This window comes from Arachis ipaensis, chromosome B01 (assembly GCF_000816755.2).
Source record: "Arachis ipaensis cultivar K30076 chromosome B01, Araip1.1, whole genome shotgun sequence".
NCBI classification, from domain to species: domain Eukaryota; kingdom Viridiplantae; phylum Streptophyta; class Magnoliopsida; order Fabales; family Fabaceae; genus Arachis; species Arachis ipaensis.
Window position 1 is genome coordinate 130,401,590 of NC_029785.2, and position 14,694 is coordinate 130,416,283.

The 14,694-nt window shown below is 37.0% G+C and overlaps 1 pseudogene; it reads right to left on the reverse strand.

The window, feature by feature from the left end:
* The window catches only part of LOC107620049, a 24,435-nt pseudogene that overhangs the window by 4,796 nt on the left and 4,945 nt on the right, over nucleotides 1-14,694 (reverse strand).

The following is a 14,694-nucleotide window of genomic DNA, read 5'->3' on the forward strand; positions in this document are numbered from 1 at the left end:
TCTATATTTTAAAATATTAATATAAATATAAAAATTTACTTTTAAATATGAAAAAGATATCCAATTAATTTTTTTCATCTTTACCATATTTGAGTCGGTGCAAAATTCAGTTGATTTATTTATTGCTAAATACTCGTTTATTATTACTGCAATTAGAATTGTAAAATATAATTAATTAAAATTATTTTTCTTCGCTTCTTTTATTAATAGTTAAGAATGGTAGATAAAAAAAAAAGAAAGAAATTCTGGTTAGAGCATCTTTATCATCTCAATTTTTTTAGTGTATTAAATTATTAATTATTAATTATTTATATCTATGCATTATCTTTGTTGAAGCATGCACATATTTTATATTTTAGTTAGATTAAGCACAAACAATTTAATCATAATGTCTCATTATTTAAATTAATCATCTAATAACTCAATTTTCTGACTAAATTGTTGATCATATATATATATATATCCAAATTTTTAAGTACAGGAACAAATATAAAAATATATTATATTACAAGAATAGGCATGATCATTTACGCTATGGTTTGAAAAATTAGATAGAATTTTTTTTAGCGTAAAAATTTTATATAGCATAAAGATTTCAAAAAGCCTTCTCTCCTTTGAGAGGTTTTTTGGTGAAAAATAACATTAGATGAACCAAGAAATTTTTTATTAAATTTAGACTAAAAATATGCATTGCACATGATATTTTTTTGTGAATTTTTTCAGTTAAATAATAAATTTTTTTTTCATCAAAATTTTTCTCTTCATTATAGTATTATTTTCGGTTCAAATCGTTTAAGAGAGATCTTTTTGCCTCCCATTTATTTACAAAGGAAGAAAAAAAAGAATACTAATCCCCCACCAAAACCTTTGGCTGGTGTTGGTTTAAATGGGAAAGATTTGGTTTAGTATTGACCACTAGCTATTATTAAATCATTATGAGAAAAATGGTCTGTCGTCACACTTTTTTTTGCTACGCTTCAAAACCGTGGTTGTATGTCCACTTTTCGGCACATTTTAAAAGCGTGGCTATAGGATTATACATACAGCCACGCTTAAAAATATGACAATAGATAAAAGCGTGGCAAAAAAGTGTGCCAATAGATCGAGAAATGCATCGCGATAGAATAATCGACACACTTGCAGATATGACCCTTTCAAAAGCGTGCTGGTAGCTCAAAAAACGTAGCAAAAAGCTATCACTATGTTTTTTCAACTTTTCGTCATGCTTTAAAAGTGTAGCAAAATCGTAGTTTTCTTGTAGTGAATTCAGGAGATGCTTTAAACTTTTTAATTTGTAGCTCAGTGTATTCTTGAGTGAGCCTATACCACTTATTCTTTTGAACATTTTTTCAAGTTTGAACTTAAACTCTCTTATTATGATCCCCAAAATATGCCTAGCCCATTCATGCTACTTACTTTCTATTTATATATCTCGCTCTTGTAATCAATTCCTAAAGTCAAGGTGCTCTTATCACTCATTTAGTTATTTTGATTTTCTCTGCTCCTATATGAGCATTTGAAAGGGGCATTTTCTCCGTCGCCTAAATTTCTTAGCTGCTAGGGTGTGTCAAGATTGTGGCATTGTCTTAGAAGGTAAAGGTGAAGGTGAAGATATAACACCTGAAACAGATTTTTGAGTCTAGTAAATAATAATAACATTTTTGGTAATGACAAACATGATTTTAGTTGGGTTGAAAGCCCAAAAGTGTTTTGATGGTTTAGTGTTGCAAGCCCAAATATGATTGAACAGCTCAAACAGAGGAAACCAAGTATCTGAGCCATAGCTACTTGGACCAAGCCTCTAGTTCAGCCCATTGCCATTCTTGAAAGGAAGAACATCTTCCTGCTAGTGGTGCTGTGTTACTTCGGGTAAACCACAAAGGAGAAATAAGGTTTCACTTTTTGACTAAGCATCAAAGAAGAAAAAAGTGTTTTACTTTTTCATCAAGCACCACATCAGAAGAAAAAAAAGCAAATCAAGGAAGCTATGTCAAATCAAAATTAACATGCACAAATTAGGTATAATCATAAGAGAAAAGGTAAATTGTTTCTATTAACATGCAAGTCAATTACTTTCTGATTTCTCCTTCCCTCTGCACAACTATTTCGAGTAATATGAAAAAAGTGGTGGCTACTTTACTTTACCTTGAATTAACGACTAATATTGAAACTTAGGGTCAAAGCACAAGGTTAATGGTTTTGATTTATCAAACCCATTAAGGACTTGTTAACAATGAAGCTGCTTTGCCTAACTCTGATTCTAAATTCCTGATTTTTTGGTCTGATGGAAGAAAAAGAAAGGAACCTTATCTAGCTCAAGATTCAAGAAGCTGACTTTGTAAAGAAGCCCTAGGTGGGAAAACAGAACTCAATACAAAAAGAAAAATCATCTTCATTTTTTCTCAAGGAGAGAGAACCCAAAATCAAAGAAGAGAGAAACCTCACAAATCAAAGTTTGAAGTCTTGAAAGCATTGTACTTACATAAAAGGGATCATTATGTCAAGATGAATAGCTACATTTGAGAGTTCAAAATCTTGGTTAAGCTTATAGGGTTTGAGTTATTCAACATCATCTCCTTCATGGTTTATTATTGAAAATTCTGGATGTTTGTTGTATCTTTCTTTGTTTGTATTCAGTGGTAAAAGGCATAAAAGTGAGACATTGAGAAAAAGCTATTTAGAGAAAAGGCAAAGAGAGGTATTTGGAGAGAAAAACCAAGATTTATGTCATGTATCTTTTGATTATATTTTTGTTTTGTATATGTACCTGAGAGGTATTCGTTACTAAGTTTGGTGAGCACTTAGTGGCTGAAAATCTAGGGAGTAAACCTAGTCAAATCTAGCTTGGGTAAAAACTGGGTTTGTCCCAAATAGGATTGGGCTGAATCCTAGAAAAATTTGTGTATGTAATACTTGAAAAGATAGTGAAAATTCTACCATTGTTGTGGTGGAGACTGGATGTAGTTTGCATTGCACAAAGCAGCTGAACCAGGATACATAACTGTGTCATCTTCTTCTTCCCTATTCTAATTCTGTGTTTCACGAGTTATGAGACAAAATAAAATTGTCTCCTGCATAATTAATCTTGCAGTCTAAATAGAAGCAAAGTTTCATTTTCTGGTTTGAAGATTTATTAATCAAGATTAAAAGAATGCCATAGATTCAACCCCCCTTCTCTAGGCCATCAAGAACCTTCAATTGGTATCAGAGCTTAGTACTCAATGATCAAGCTTCACAGCTTGGAGTAAAGGTCCAATGGCTAATAACTTGGGTGCAAACTATGTGGCCTACACTCTTACTGAGGGTCAATCAAACAACATGCTTCCTTTCTTCAATGGGAAGAACTACACCTACTGGAAGGAAAGAATGCGGATCTTTGTTCAATCCACTGATTACAGTATATGGAAAATTATTGTGAATGATCCTCAAGTACCTACCAAGACAAGTGCTGAAGGACTGATGACTCCTAAAGAAGAAACTGAATGGAATGATAAAGACAAAAAGAATGTGGAGTTAAATGCCAAAGCCATCGACAAGATGTACTGTGCTATCAGTTTTGAGGAATATTGATTCAGCGACCAACAAAAATATAAGGTGATAAAACAGTTGGTCGCTAAAATGCTAATTTTAACATTAGCGACTGATTTTCGCAAACAACATAAAAAATAAACTAAAAAATTGTTAGTCTCTAAGTTAGTGGCTAATGATAAAAAAATTAGCGACCGATTCAGCGACTAACGAAAATATAAGGTCATAAAGTAGTTAGTCGCTAAAATCAGGTATTAAATTTGTCATTAGTGACTAATTTAGCGACCGACATAAAAATTAAACTCAATGATATAAATACTCTCACATCCAAAATTGGGGTTTCAGTTTCAGAAAAACACAAGACACACACTCTTCCTCTCCCTCTCTCGTTTAACCACTCTCACTCTCTTTCTCACCGCTGCTCACCAATCACTCACCGCTCTCTAGCTGATTGCTCGTCGTTGCTGCTCATCGCTTGTCACCTCCACTCGCTCCTCTCTATTCGCCGCCCGCTCCTCTCCGCTCGCCGCTCGCTCGTTGTTGCTCCTCTCTCCTCACCATTGCTCTCTCTTCTCCGATTGTCGTTGATGCGTGAGCATCTTTTCTATATTTTTTTATTATTTTAGATATGAATTATTGAGTTTTATTTAGATGCTAGCTTTTGAAGCCTATTTGGATGCTACTTTGAGGCGCATTGTGGTTTTATTTATTTCAAAAAAATCTAGGCGAGTTTGGCAGAGTTCGTGCAAAAGAAAAAGGAAAAAAAATTGATGCTGCAAAGCTAGCGCCAAACGCCTTGTAACGTGTGCAAGCCCTCTGTGAAGTTGGCGCCAAACACACGACCTGGCATTTAGTGCCAGATTCTTCGTAAATTGTGCCAGAGCCACACGCTAGTGGCGCTAAATGCTGAGCTGGAAGTTTAGTGCCAGGAAGACAGTAAACCCACAATCCTTCTCTGCCCCAACAGCGCTAAACGCCAAGCCTGGTGTTTAGCGCATATATATATAAGGGCTTTCTTTCTTTCATGCGTATAACCCATATTTGGCTTGCTTTCTTTCTTTCTTTACTATCTATCTATATATAAGGGCTTTCAGCCACTTTAAAATTTAATTTAATTACTTTTAGGAAAAATGATTGTCTTTAAATAAAATTATCAATAAATATAATAAATTGTAAATCACTTATTATTTAATTTTCAAAAAGTCGGGTTGTTATAGTATAATTCGTCACTGACTTATTGTAAAATAAAATTAATTATTTAAAGATGATGTTCTGTGATTTTTTACCAACAAGTTTTTTTATTTGTAGTAATCAATTAGCTATTATTAATATTTTTAATGGTGTAAAATTACATCTAATAGTGTAGAATTATTCATTTTTTGTTGTTGGTCAGATTTTAATAAAACTGCTGGCTCTTTAGACTTTTTCATAAAGGAAAAGTCTAGGGACTAGCAACTTTATTAAATTCTGGCCAGCATGTAACCAGCAAAGAAAAGTGAGTCATTGGATAAAATCTCACACTAATCTCACACCATTAAATTTATTATTGATGGCTATTTGATGGCTACAAATCACAAAAGTTGCTGGCCCTTAACACTCCTCTTTCATAAAAGTATTCATACAAAATGCATCTTTTCTAATTTAATGTGTTGGATACAAATCTGACACACATGGAGAAATTCTTTATGGCTCTGTCAGCATGGATTTTGAAAAAGAGATCGGACGCACTGAAACAACAATTATATTTGTCTCCTCCTTTAATTTCTATTCCTCAAAGAGAAAATCGTCCAATTCTCGATCTATATGAAAAGATAACCAACTTCAGCTTCATCATATCATATTATTTATTTACTAGTACTTGCTTTTTCTTCGTCTGTCTTTGAATTGGTGCAATCGCAAGGGTTGAAACCTTTCTGAAGCAACTTCTCAACCTCTTCAAACTGAAGCCCTTTGGTCTCTGGTACCAATAGATAGATGGCAACGAGCTCAATTGTGAAAAACCCAACAAAGAGGAGGAATGTTCCTGCAGCCCCAAGTGCATGGATGAGTGACAAGAATGTCAAACTCACTATGAGATTAGCACACCAGTTTGAAACTGCTGCTATGCCTCCACAAATTCCCCTGAATCTCAATGGTAAATCTCTGAGTTCAAAACCCAAGGCACTGATCCCATTCCAGGAGAGTAGGCTAGGATATATAGTCCCAACACTATAACTGCAAGCACTCCAATTTTGCTTGGGCATCCATCAGAAAACCACACGTGCTTTTGCTCACCGCACACCGCTTTGATTTCCTTTGCTTCCGCCAGGCATGCTCCCGGAGATGCTGCATCATGTTCATTGATTATGTTAGATTAGATTAGACTAATACATAGATATATATTAGTTGAAAGAGATGGAAGTGATGAACTTACATTGCCCCCAGTGCTGGCACAGAAGGCATATTCAGCTTTCAAACATTTCATGCAGTTCCATGAAGAGACATTAGGGGCATCAAGATAAGCCTGGCATGTAGCGTTAGCACCGAAGCTGAGGGTGTCAACGTTGTCAATTGGAGGAGCGGTGGTAGCTGCTTGATAGAAAACTCCGATTAGAGTGAGGAGGCAAACGATGATTGCAATAAGGGATAGGAGCATGAGCTTTCTCCTTCCATATTTATCGATGCAAAGCATGCTGAGGATAGATCCAACGGCGTTGAGACCAGATGTGACGAGGGAGAGTGCAAGTGCGGTAGATTTTGATGCAATGCCGGCAAACTGAACAATGGTTGGGCTGTAATACATGACGGTGTTGATGCCAACGAATTGTTGAGCGACTTGAGCAGTCACGCCTGCATACAATCCTCTTTGAACAACAATGTTGCTAAAAGAAGCCTTCATTTTCTCTCCAAGAGTTCGACCAATCAACCCTTCCTCTTGCTTCTCTTGTTCTACAGCTTCTCTCATCGCTTTTATCTCCCCTTCAATCTCGTCTGCTCTATAAATCTTTTCCAGGATTTTCCTTGACTCATTTTCTTTCCCTTGGTTGTACAACCACCTCGGTGACTCAGGAAGGGTCAGCATTAAAACGAACTGAACCACCGCCAGAAGTCCGGCCACCTCAAGCATCCAACGCCACGTTCCAGGAGTCTGTATCTTATGTTAAATAGTTTAGTCAGATATGTTAAATTAACTAATCTTTTTTAGTTATTATCCGAGTAGATATATATACCTTGGTGAATGCGAGGTTGATAAGGTAGGAGAGGAACTAGCTGATGAGCGGATAATTTATACGCTTTTTGGCATTGTTTTTACATAATTTTTAGTATAATTTAGTTAGTTTTTAGTATATTTTCATTAGTTTTTAAATAAAAATCACATTTCTGGACTTTACTATGAGTTTGTGTATTTTTCTGTGATTTTATGTATTTTCTGGCTGAAATTGAGGGACTTGAGCAAAAATCAGATTCAGAGGTTGAAGAAGGACTGCAGATGCTGTTGGATTCTGACCTCCCTGCACTCAAAGTAGAATTTCTGGATCTACAATAGTCCAAATGACGCGATCTCAATTGCATTGGAAAGTAGACATCCAGGGCTTTCTAGCAATATATAATAGTCCATACTTTGCCCGAGTTTAGACGATACAAACTGGTGTTTAACGCCAGTTCTCTGCTCTATTCTGGAGTTAAATGCTAGAAACAGGTTGCAAAGCAGAGTTAAATGCCAGAAACAGGTTACAAATAGGTGTTTAACTCCAAGAAAGACCTCTACACGTGAAAGCTTCAATGCTCCGCCCAAGCACACACCAAGTGGGCCCCGGAAGTGGATTTCTGCATCATTTACTTAATTCTGTAAACCCTAGTAACTAGTTTAGTATAAATAGGACTTTTTACTATGATCTTTGGATGATCTAGGGATCATCTTTGGAACATTTTTCCTTAGACTTGGGGGCTGGCCATTTGGCCATGCCTGGACCTTATTCTTATGTATTTTCAATTGTAGAGTTTCTAAACACCATATATTAAGGTGTGGAGCTCTGCTGTTCCTCATGAATTAATGCAAAGTACTATTGTTTCTCTATTCAACTCAAGCCTATTTCTTCTCTAAGATATACACTCGTTCTTCAACCTGACGAATATGATGATCCGTGACACTCATCATCATTCTCACCTATGAACGCGTGCCTGACAACCACTTCCGTTCTACTTGCAATAGCTTGAGTGCGTATCTCTTAGCCTTCTGGTTCATGACGCATGGTTGCCTCGCCTGACAACCGAGCCTTCCATTCTATGAGATCAGAGTCTTCGTGGTATAGGCTAGTATTATTGGCGGCCATTCTTGAGATCCGGAAAGTCTAAACCTTGTCTGTGGTATTCCGAGTAGGATCTGGGAAGGGATGGCTGTGACGAGCTTCAAACTGGCGAGTGCTGGGCATAGTGACAGATGCAAAAGGATTACTGAATCCTATTCCAGTATGATCGAGAACCGATAGATGATTAGCTGTGCGGTGACAGCGCATTTTGGACCATTTTCACTGAGAGGACGGGATGTAGCCATTGACAACGGTGATGCCCAACATAAGCTTACCATAGAAAGGAGTATGAATGATTGGATGAAGGCAGTAGGAAAGCAGAGATTCAGAAGGAATAAAGCATTTCCATACGCTTATTTGAAATTCTCACCAATGAATTACATAAGTATCTCTATCCTATTTTACGTTTTATTTATCTTTTAATTATTAAAACTCTATAACCATTTGAATCTGCCTGACTGAGATTTACAAGGTGACCATAGCTTGCTTCAAACTGACAATCTCCATGGGATCGACCCTTACTCACATAAGGTTTGTTACTTGGACGACCCAGTGCACTTGCTGGTTAGTTGTGCGAGATCGTGAAGAAGAACTAAGATCATGAACGTGCGTATTAAGTTTTCAGCGCCGTTACCAAGGAATGAACGATCACGATTTCTGTGCACCAAGTTTTTGACGCCGTTGCCGGGGAATGAACGATCACGATTTCTGCGCACCAAGTTTTTGGCGCCGTTGCCGGGGATTGTTCGAGTTTGGACAACTGACGGTTCATCTTGTTGCTCAGATTAGGTAATTTTATTTTAATTTTAATCTTTTTATTTTTATTATTCTTATTTTCGAAAAAAAACTTTTCAAAAATAAATTATTCTATGTTCTTCAAAATTTTTAAGAATGAATTCTAGAGTTTCATGAGATATGTTGAATCCTGGCTAGCTGTGAAGCCATGTCTAGTCCTTTGGACCGAGGTTTCAACTATCATTAGAGAAGAGCTTCTTTGTCTTTCTCAGCAATTTAGCTTTTGTATGTAATGATCTGCTAAAGCTTGGCTGGCTATTGGCCATGTCTAGTGTTTTGGACCGGAGCTTTCACTAAAAGCTTGGCTGGCTAGTAAGCCATGTCTAATTCCTGGACCAGAGTTTTAGACTAACATTGCATGATTCCTGGAATTCTTATTAAAAATTTTGAAATCCTTATTTTTCTTTTTCCAATTAATTTTCGAAAAATTACAAAAATTTTAATAAAATCATAAAAACAAAAAAATTTGATGTTTCTTGTTTGAGTCTTGTGTCAATTTTTAAGTTTAGTGTCAATTGCATGTGTTTTAACTTCCCTTTAATTTTCGAAAATTCATCATGTGTTCTTCATGATCTTCAAGTTGTTCTTGATGAATTTCCTTGTTTGATCTTTGCATTTTCATGTTTTGCATCTTTTCTTGTTTTTCATATGCATTCTTGCATTCATAGTGTCTAAAAATTAAAAATTTCTAAGTTTGGTGTCTTGCATTTTTTCTTTTCCTGAAAATTTTTCAAAAATAAGTTCTTGATGTTCATCATGATCTTCAAAGTGTTCTTGGTGTTCATCTTGACATTCATAGTGTTCTTGCATGCATCATTTGTTTTGATCCAAAATTTTCATGCATTGAGTCTTTTTGATGTTTTTCTCTTTCTTCATTAAAAATTCAAAAATAAAAAATATCTTTCTTTTATTTCACTCATAAATTTTCGAAAATTTGAGTTGACTTTTTTAAAACTTTTTAAAATTTAGTTGTTTCTTATGAGTCAAATCAAATTTTCAACTTAAAAATTCTATCTTTTTCAAATCTTTTTCAAAAATAAAATCTTTTTCATTTTTTCTTTCATTATTTCAAAATTTTCAAAATTAATGCTAACAATTAATGTGATTGATTCAAAAATTTTAAGTTTATTACTTGCCTAGTAAGAAAGGTTCAATCTTTAAATTTTAAATCATATCTTTTTAGTTTCTTATTAGTCAAGTAATCAACTTTGATTTCAAAAATCAAATCTTTTTAAATTTCTTTTTCAAATCTTTTTCAAAATAAGTTTCAATCACATCTTTTCAAAATCAATTTCAAAATCTTTTCTAATCATGAGCAGGAACAAGGATAAGAACATTCTTGTTGAAGCTGATCCTGAACCTGAAAGGACTCTGAAGAGAAAGCTTAGAGAAGCTAAAGCACAACTCTCTGGAGAAAATCTGACAGAAATTTTCGAAAAAGAAGGAGACATGGCCGAAAATAATAACAATGCAAAGAAGATGCTTGGTGACTTTACTGCACCAAACTCCAACTTTCATGGAAGAAGCATCTCAATCCCTGCCATTGGAGCAAATAATTTTGAGCTAAAGCCTCAATTAGTTTCTCTGATGCAACAGAACTGCAAGTTTCATGGACTTCCATCAGAATATCCTTTTCCGTTCTTAACTGAATTCTTGCAGATCTGTGATACTGTTAAGACCAATGGGGTTGATCCCGAGGTCTATAGGCTTATGCTTTTCCCGTTTGCTGTAAGAGACAGAGCTAAAATATGGTTGGATTCTCAACCTAAAGATAGCCTGAACTCTTGGGATAAGCTGGTCACGACTTTCTTAGCCAAGTTCTTTCCTCCTCAAAAGCTTAGTAAGCTTAGAGTGGATGTTCAAACCTTCAGACAGAAAGAAGGTGAATCCCTCTATGAAGCTTGGGAGAGATACACGCAACTGACCAAAAAGTGTCCTTCTGACATGCTTTCAGAATGGACCATCCTGGATATATTCTATGATGGTCTGTCTGAATTATCTAAGATGTCATTGTACCATTCTGTAGGTGGATCCATTCACCTAAAGAAATCGCCTGCAGAAGCTCAGGAACTCATTGACATGGTTGCAAATAACTAGTTCATGTACACTTCTGAAAGGAATCCTGTGAGTAATGGGACGCCTCTGAGGAAGGGAGTTCTTGAAATTGATGCTCTGATTGCCATATTGGCTCAGAATAAAATATTGACTCAGCAAGTCAATATGATCTTTCAGAGTCTGAATGGATTGAAGGAATCATCCAACAGTACTATAGAGGCATCTTCTGAAGAAGAAGCTTATGATCCTGAGAACCCTGCAATAGCAGAGGTGAATTACATGGGTGAATCCTATGGAAACACCTATAATCTCTCATGGAGAAATCATCCAAATTTCTCATGGAAGGATCAACAATAGCCTCAACAAGGCTTTAATAATGGTGGAAGAAATAGGTTTAGCAATAGCAAGCCTTTTTCATCATCCACTCAGCAACAGACAGAGAATTCTGAGCAGAATCCATCTAGCTTAGCAAATATAGTCTCTGATCTATCTAAGGCCACTCTAAGTTTCATGAATAAAACAAGGTCCTCTATTAGAAATTTGGAGGCATAAGTGGGCCAGCTGAGTAAAAGGGTCACTGAAACTCCTCCTAGTACTCTCCCAAGCAATACAGAAGAAAATCCAAAGAGAGAGTGCAAGGCCATTGATTTGACCATCATGGCCGAACCTACAAGGGAGGAGGAGGACGTGAATCCTAGTGAGGAAGACCTCCTGGGACGTTCAGTGACCAATAAGGAGTTTTTCTTTGAGGAACCAAAGGAATCTGAGGCTCAACTAGAGACCATAGAGATTCCATTGAACCTCCTTCTGCCCTTCATGAGCTCTGATGAGTATTCTTCCTCTGAAGAAGATAAAGACGTTACTAAGTACCTTGGTGCAATCATGAAGCTGAATGCCAAATTATTTGGTAATGAGACTTGGGAAGATGAACCTCCCTTGCTCACCAATGAACTAAATGCATTGGATAGGCAGAAATTACCTCAAAAGAAACAGGATCATGGTAAATTCCTAATTCCCTATAACATAGGCACCATGACCTTTGAGAAGGCTCTGTGTGACCTGGGGTCAGGAATAAACTTAATGCCACTCTCTGTAATGGAGAAACTTGGGATCTTTGAGTACAAGCTGCCAGAATCTCATTAGAGATGGCAGATAACTCAAGAAAATAGGCTTATGGACTGGTATAGGACGTGTTAGTAAAGGTCAAAGGCCTTTACATCCCTGCTGATTTCATAATCCTAGACACTGGGAAGAATGAGGATGAATCCATCATCCTAGGAAGACCCTTCCTAGCCACAGCAAAAGCTGTGATTGATGTGGACAGAGGAGAGTTAGTCCTTCAACTGAATGAGGACAACCTTGTGTTTAAAACTCAAGGTTCTCCTTCTGTAACCATGGAGAGGAAGCATGAAAAGCTTCTCTCACTGCAGAGTCAACCAAAGCCCCCACAGTCAAACTCTAAGTTTGGTGTTGGGAGGCCACAACCAAACTCTAAGTTTGGTGTTGGGAGGTCCCAACAATGCTCTGAACATCTATGAGGCTCCATGAGAGCTCACTGTCAAGCTATTGATATTAAAAAAATGCTTGTTGGGAGGCAACCCAATGTTATTTAATTTTATTTTTATTGTTATTTCGTGTTTTATTAGGTTGATGATCATGTGGAGTCACAAAAACTACTAAAAAATCAAAAACAGAATGAAAAATAGCACACCCTGGAGGAGGAGCATTCTGGCGTTTAAACGCCAGAAACAAGCATCTGTCTGGCGTTTAACGCCAGAAAGAAGCATCAAGCTGGCGTTAAACGCCAGAAACAAGCACCATTCTTGCGTTTAACACCAGAACAGAGCATGGAGTTGGCGTTAAACGCCAGAAACAAGCAGCAAGCTGGCGTTTAACGCCAGAAATGCATGCTAAGGGCGTTTTACACGCCTAATTGGAGCAAGAATGTTAAGTCCTTGACCCCACTGGATCTGTGGACCCCACAAGATCTCCACCTACCTTCTTCTCTCCTCTTCACACCTTTTCATAACTCTCTTACACAAATACCTTTTACCAATCACCTCAATCACTTTTCCCCATCACCTCTTCACTACTCACATTCATCATCTCTTCCCCAAAAACCCCACCTACCTCTAAAATTCAAACTCTTTTCCCTCCCAAACCCACCCACACATGGCCGAACTACTCACCTCCCTCCATCTCCTCCATTTTCTTCTTCTTCTACTACTTTCTTTCTTCTTTTGCTCGAGGACGAGCAAACCTTTTAAGTTTGGTGTGGTAAATTTTGTTTTTTCATAACCATTTATGGCACCTAAGGCCGGAGAAACCTCTAGAAATAGGAAAGGGAAGGCAATTGCTTCCACCTCTGAGCCATGGGAGATGGAGAGATTCATCTCAAAGGTCCATCAAGACCACTTCTATGAAGTTGTGGCCAAGAAGAAAGTGATCCCTGAGGTTCCTTTCAAGCTAAAAAAGAATGAGTATCTGGAGATCCGACTTGAGATCCAAAGAAGAGGTTGGGAAGTTCTCACCAACCCCATTCAACAAGTCGGGATCTTAATGGTTCAAGAGTTCTATGTAAATGCATGGATCACTAGGAACCATGATCAAAGTGTGAACCCAAATCCAAAGCATTGGCTTACCATGGTTCGGGAGAAATACTTAGATTTCAGTCCGAAAAATGTAAGGCTGGCGTTCAACTTGCCAATGATGCAAGAAAATGCACGCCCCTACACTAGAAGGGTCAACTTTGGTCAAAGGTTGGACCAAGTCCTTATGGACATATGTGTAGAAGGAGCTCAATGGAAAGTTGACTCAAGAGGCAAGCCGATTCAATTGAGAAGACCGGACCTTAAGCCTGTAGCTAGAGGATGGTTGGAGTTTATTCAACGCTCAATTATTCCTACTAGCAACCGGTCTGAAGTTACTATAGACCAGGTCATCATGATCCACAGTATCATGATTTGAGATTATACCTCAAGAACTCTACAAGGTGGCTGACAAGTCCTCTACTTTGGCAAGGTTAGCCTTTCCTCACCTCATTTATCACCTCTGCAATTCGGCTGGAATTGACATAGAGGGAGACATCCTCATTGAAGAGGACAGGCCCATCACTAAGAAGAGGATGGAGCAAACAAGAGATCATGGATCTCAACAAGAGCATGAGAAAATTCCTCACCATGAAATCCATGAGATGCCTCAAGGGATGCACTTCCCTCCACAAAACTATTGGGAGCAAATCAACACTTCCCTGTGAGAATTAAGTTCTAACATGGGACAACTAAGGATGGAGCACCAAGAGCACTCCATCATCCTCCATGAGATTAGAGAAGATCAAAGAGCTATGAGGGAGGAACAACAAAGACAAGGAAGAGACATAGAGGAGCTCAAGAGCACCATTGGTTCTTCAAGAAGAGGAAGACGCCACCCTCACTAAGGTGGACCCGTTCCTTAATCTCCTTGTTATTATTTTTCTATTTTTCGTTTACTATGCTTTATGTTTTGTCTATGTTTGTGTCTTCATTACATGATCATTAGTGTTTAAGTGTCCATGTCTTAAGGCTATGAATGTCCTATCAATCCATCACCTCTCTTAAATGAAAAATATTTTAATTACAAAAGAACAAGAAGTACATGAATTTCGAATTCATCCTTGAAATTAGTTTAATTATTTTGATGTGGTGACAATACTTTTTATTTTCTGAATGAATGCTTGAACAGTGCATATGTCTTTTGATATTGTTGTTTATGAATGTTAAATATGTTGGCTCTTGAAGAATGATGAAAAAGGAGAAATGTTATTTGATAATCTGAAAAATCATAAAATTGATTCTTGAAGCAAGAAAAAGCAGTGAATACAAAAGCTTGCGAAAAAAAAGAAAAGAAAAAATGGCGAAAAAAAAAGAGAAAGAAAAAGAGAAAGCAAGCAGAAAAAGCCAAAAGCTCTTTAAACCAAAAGGCAAGAGCAAAAAGCCAATAGCCCTTAAAACCAAAAGGCAAGGGTAATAAAAAGGATCCAAGATCCAAG